We start from the raw sequence: 6253 nt of genomic DNA, 5'->3' as shown, positions 1-6253 counted from the left end.
GGAACCTGGTGAGAAGGAATTTGGCTCAGCTCAGCACATCCAGCCTCAGCCCTGTGTGATGTTACAGGGCAGACCAAAGTGTGTGAGAGATGTGAGCATGGAAAAGCAGAAAACCAGCAATTTGCTATGAGCGTGATCATTGAAGAGGATCAGTGGACTTGGTTTGTGCAAAGAAAAATGAAGAGAGAGAAAGAAGCAACCAATGTGCACCATGTGAACCGTTCAAGAAGTGGCTAAAGGAGCAGAACCACAGAAACATAAATTCATGAAGCCAGGAGAGAGCTGCAGGAATCTCATTATAAACATCATGTTAAGTTGTAYATCGCAAGAAATCCCCAACTTTCTGCCTTTATCTCTTTTCCTCAAATGCATTAGCAGCTGACTTGTCCTTCTGGCTACTCTCAGGTCTCTGTGAGCCATCGCTGCCCATCCCATCTGATTCCCTCATCCAGACTGGGTTTGCTGCTTGGGAACACTGATGGAGTGTCCATGTCAGCCCCTCTATGGTTAAAACCAACCCTTTATGCAAACCCTCATAATTTTATTTATGACTTTTGGATGAGATAATGGTTTTCMACTTTGAAAAGAAAGCTCGCTACTTCAACATTTATTTTCTATAAATGCCTTGGCATTTATATTGCAACAGGAGACTATTCAGTGACATTATCTGATAAATATCGTGTTATACAGCTGCAATTTACAATGCATATATTTTTAACGGTGCTTCTAAGCTAAATTAAATGCTTCTAAAATATGGTACTTAAGGAAAACAAATGTCTGTTCTAGCAATTTTGTTTTTCAGGGTACACTATTTTTTTAAAACCAGATACCATCTTTATCCTGTCAGGCAGTAAATTATGCACTTGCACTTTCATAAACTCTCCCCTTGGGAACTTAGTCAATGAAATGGAAATGTCTTTTTCACACCCTCCAACTCCAACTCCAGAGAAATACAGGGAAATAGCCAACTTGGTTATAAACTGAATGTCTAGGGGGAATCCATATAAAATGTGGATTAATGCAGTCCTGATGCATGTATTGTTTAGCATATGTACCATTCACTCAAATGGTGCATTGAATTGTGACTGGGATCGTTAATATCTTCCATATTTTTTGAATTGGGAGAAAGGAATTGCATGTTCTGTGGTGGGATCTGCAGCTAGGAAGACAAGGGCTGGGACTGGACTGAGAACCTCCCTCCCAAGCCAGGACACCTGTGGGAGGAGGAAAGCTCTGCTGGCCTGCTCAGCGGAGTAAAACACAACGGCTTTTACACCTGGGTGGATGTTTCCTGGGTTGAGGGTGGGAATGGGCAGGACAAGGGCTTGCAATGGCATGTCCTGCCTGTGGGATAGCCTTTTAGGAGGGAGAGCAGAACCACTGAGGCAGCTGAACTCAATGGTCCTTGCAGGTCCTTTCCTGCTGAATTATTCTAAACCTCCTTCTATTTTCACCATCCACCACCCAGAACTACAGAGGTTGTCTGTARCAGTCAAATGTCTCCATATGAAGCCCTGTGTGGTCCAAGGAGTTGTGTCAGCCCCTCACCATGTCGTGTGTGGGAAGTGTGAAATGCCAGCAAAAAGGAGGCGAAGGAGAGAAAGATGGGATGGGAGGAGAGTCTGTTGTGATGGCCAAGGATCCTTCTGATGCAGGAGGAGTTACAGCAGCTCTCCTGTCACAGGAGGGGCACTGAAGCTGTTCACCTGACCACTGGTGGTCCTCATTTTCCCCAGTCTATCCTAGAGCCCTCCAAAAGCCCCAGTTCTCCCAGTCGGGGGAATGCATGAAATGTGGGATGTATTAAACATGCTTGGCAATGGAAGCAAGCTTGGAAAAAACGGGAATCAACAAAAAAAGGAATCTTGAAATTTGGCAGAAAAAAATGCAGTGCAAACCCCACAAGAACGTGAGTATCTTTGCACAAAGCCACTTACGGATGCATTCCTTAAAGGTAATCCCTTCAGACAGAGCGAGGCTGCYATTTCTTTGAAAGATATTAAAGCAGCTGTTGCTAGAACATAGAGAATTACTGAGCTATCTGTCAAGGGATGGACATTTGTAATGCTATATCTATTTTTTTTTAATTTACAGTTTATTTTGATACCGAATTTCCAGCTACTGAAGATAATTGAGACTGCAAACAAAATCTCACTATCCGCTGATCTGCCAAATCAAATTTTTTCTCCTGTAAGACCAGTGTTTTTCCTTAGCTTCAGAGAGGAAAAGAATTATGCAGAATGAATGAGAAAGAAAAGGGATTAGTTTATATAATGACCATAGCAGCCATCTCTCCCTTGATCTGTCTGTCGTAGTTCATTCTCRAAGATGGGAATGATTATTATCGTAATTTAGAACAGAGCTTGTTCRTTCTCCTTCTGCTGCATCTGCTTACTACTCTCCACATTAACACATATTTTAATAAAACCTAAATAATCTGAGTATAGCTGGGATACTGGATGACCCCAGCTGGGATGTGGATGCAGCAAGATTTTTATCATCTGTRTGTTCCCCTCCTGCAATGACTGTGCACTGCTCTGGTCCTTGACAGGAATTAAAGTAGCCATGAGGCTACCAGAGGCCTCAAAAGAGGGCATCTAAGGCAGTAAATTAGCAGCTGTGTGTCTCCTGTGCTGTTTTYAAGTTGTGTGGTGTTTCTGAGGGATGTCTAGGAGCTCTCTGTCACTGGAGCAGCTCCCTGCTCCGTGATGGTCCTCCCACACCCTGCACCAGGGCTGGGTGGGTGTTGCAGTACRAATGGGCTAAGGGAGCTGAGCTTCCCTTCTGTTTTTCCCACTAGCTAATGTCAGAAAATGCAATGTTTCTAAAGATCTTCGAAATTRCATCAGATTTTTGCTCTGTTGRGGGAMTACTTGCACTTGSATGKACCTGCCCCATCCRTGTGTCTGGTGCTCGTGCACTACAGAAATCAAATTTGATGCCAGCACAGCAACTGGGCTTCCCTCCCTTCCCTCTCTTGTCTGCACTGAGATTTCCACTGGCCTCAACTCTTAYTGAGAAGTTTTTTTAAACCAAAGTGCTGAAGATGAATTATTTCATACGCTTATTCCCCTGAAGTTGCTTTAACACTTCTGCAGCTCTAAGGAGAGCCAATTCATCCCTAAAATCAAGGTATTCACACCYAATCACTCCAGCATGGTGCTCCCCTAGTGTGGAAAAGCAGCTGAGAGGCGACAGCTCTGCAGCATTTTGGGGAACTCAAGGATAGTGATGGGATTAAACTCTGCAGAACTCATACAAAACTCACAGAGASTCTGTCCTTCACTTCAAAACATCTGTTAATTCTACTTGTGTGCTCATCATCGAAAGGCTGYCTATATTTTCCCTTTCAGGTTTGCAAAAATAAGCACCGGTGAATGAAGATGAAAGGGAAATGTTGCTGGTTTCTTCCCTGGAGATCATATTTCTTACTTGTTGCATAACTGCTTATTTTAGCATCAATCAGCCAAGCCTTTGTTGTGCAGACAATTCTGTCCTTTTAGAGGATTTGTGCAGTATTGTTTCTTCCAAAATGCTTTTTTTTTGTTGTTTTTATTATTAGATTTATTTCCTCTCTTAGCAAATGCCAACTGACAACACCCTGTCAGAGCTCTTCATAAGTGTTACATAAATGTCATACTATGTAAACTGAGTGTTGCATGTAACATACACACGACCTTTCTGGAGAACCATCCATCAGGTGCTATCTCTGYATGTGTCACATTTATGCATTTGTACACAACTTGTGTTTAAGAGTGCATACATGGTAGCCAAAAATCYATAAAGGAGAGTACTCAAAATGCAGAAATGTCCCAACTCTTGTCAGTGCAACTTCATCTACCCTTGTTTGCTGAAGCAGAACAAGACTTTAATTGCATGTTCAGGTACTCTTCTCCTTCTGCATCGCTGTGTGTGCAGTGAGATGGTCAGCGAGGGGCTCAGCAATGCCTATTGTTCAGCACATGAGCCCGGCCAGAGCACATTATTCAGCACATTATTCACATGTCTGACCACTTCTGGATGTCATAGCTATAGAAAATACAGTATTTGTCTGTACAGCCTTCAAAGCAGAGCAAGGTGCTGATGCTCTGGATGGCAAAAATGTCCTGAGGTTGCAACTAGACACACTGTGGACCTGCCACGCCGTGCTGACCATCTTTAGAGGTCCAGCAACTTGGGAGAAATGGCCCTGAGGTGACAAGGCTGCAGCAAGCTGTACAGGACCAGAGCAGGGACCCAGCAGCTCCTCAAAAGACAGAATTATTAATTTCCTCATGTTTTTTTCTATATCACTCTCCACTACACTGCCTCAGTGCTTCAGCACCTTCATTAATCCCCCTCAAACGCCCGTTCTGAAGATGGGTCAGAGTGACACATGGATGGATTAAGGTCAGTTCTGACTAACTCAGGGTACTCCATCTGAAAAGCGTAATGTCTGCGTTTTCAGAGCGTTTAACATGATACAGCACTTCATACATGCAAGCACAGCACCCACTGCTCCCAGCTGCACAAAGATGGATGTCAGCAATTCAGGCTAAAGGTTTCCAGCCTTTAGTGGGCAATACAGCCATCAGCAGCCAAAACTTTGGGTTAATGACTTTGTTAGTGATACACAGCCTGTGGCAAGGGCACGGAAAGAATCTGCTTCCTTGGGAGAGTTTTATCCTGTTGTCACAGTCTGTCTGTGTCTTGCAGCCCTTGTGTTGCTCTTTGGGCAGTCTTTGGTTCTGCAGATGAGGATCYGGCCAAAATTTGCTTCCTTTCTGAYTTACAGAGCAGATCRTAGTGTACAGGTTTCACAGAGAAATCAGATWGTGACAGTGTAACTAAAAACTGCATTAGAGTATGTGTGCATGAGAAAAATCTCCAGGAATTGGTATGGAATGCCTCACTTTGGACACTTCTGATGTCCGGATGAGGTAACACAGTGACCGTCACAACACCCCTTGAGGCAGCCTGTGCTGAAGATAAAGCAGGATCTATAGGTGGAGTCCTGTCAGGGACTCAAGGACATGGGCTGTGCTCATGAATCCCACTGCTCYTCTAATCCCAGGAAAGGCTTTTTAACCAAGAGGTGATGTTTCCTGTTCCCTGGGGGGCTGCTGAGAGGGCTCTGAGCACCTGAGGCAGCAGGTGCCTTCAGCTGCCAGAACTGGGCATGGTTTTTTGTTGTGCAGTGAGCTGCTCTTCAAAACCCAGTAACATGACTAATTTGGGTGGGTTTATCTAAAAAAACATAAAAGACTGTCTCATGCCAAATTTCAAGACCTTATTTCCAGTGTTAGTCCAAAGACCCACATTCAGCCCGAGAATGACCAAAGCGATGCTCTTCTCCGATTCTGCTTTCATCCTTGGAAGMGTCAAAGGACTTGGAGCATTCAGAAAACATCCAGCACGGGCTGCCAAGGCAGAAAGTTGCAGCCTAGTCCATTCAAGYTGGTAATTTATAAGGAGCCACAACAGGGATGTACGGTGGGTAGCATCTGGCTATTGCAGCTGTGGTTCCTAATGGTTTATAATCGGTAATTCACAGTGTTAGAGCTGACCAGCTTAACGAATCGTAAGAGATGATGGCAGATTGTCACTGAAAGACAGCCTTTAACTTGCATTTTAATCTCCTGCAGCAGTGGTTTAAAACAGTGCAAGCCAACTTCTGTAGGGCCCCTGGGAGYTGGGGAAGACGCATGGTGTACATCCAATTATTATTATTATTTTAATTTAAGAAACCGTTTCTATCCCGACAGCACTGCTGTCGTTGTTTTTAATCCTGCAGGAAACAGCTGGCAACAGGCAGCTCTGAACCACCCAGAGCCCAAAACACTSGTTCGGGGAACGCACAGCAGGGTCACCCCGCGCAGAGGCGGGCGGCAGCCGCGCCGCTCCGCACCTCTCCGCGGAAACTCTGCGAAGTTTTTTTTGGGGGGGGGAACACACACATACACACACACGCACGGGTTGGGGGGGGCTCTTCTGCTGCAGCCGCATCCCCAGCCCCGCCGCTCCTCGCCCCTCCGGAGCGGCCGCCGTGCCGGCGCGGAGGCTCCGCGTCCCGCTGCCCCCCAGCCCCCCCGGCGGTTCCCACGCCCCGCGGCCGCGGAACTTTGCTACGCGGGTGCGGGAGGGAGGGAGCAGCTCCGCACCGCGGCCCCCGCCCGCCCCGCGATGGGCAAGAGCCGTCTTTTTGACGCAGGAGAAATGGCAAATTTTAAGTACGTCATTAATATGGCGCCAAAAGCCTTTTTTTTTTTTTTTT

This window comes from Malurus melanocephalus, unplaced genomic scaffold (assembly GCF_030028575.1).
Source record: "Malurus melanocephalus ecotype Western Australia unplaced genomic scaffold, MMel_1.1 scaffold_144, whole genome shotgun sequence".
Classification (NCBI taxonomy): Eukaryota; Metazoa; Chordata; class Aves; order Passeriformes; family Maluridae; genus Malurus; species Malurus melanocephalus.
Note: the sequence above shows the minus strand (reverse complement) of the source record.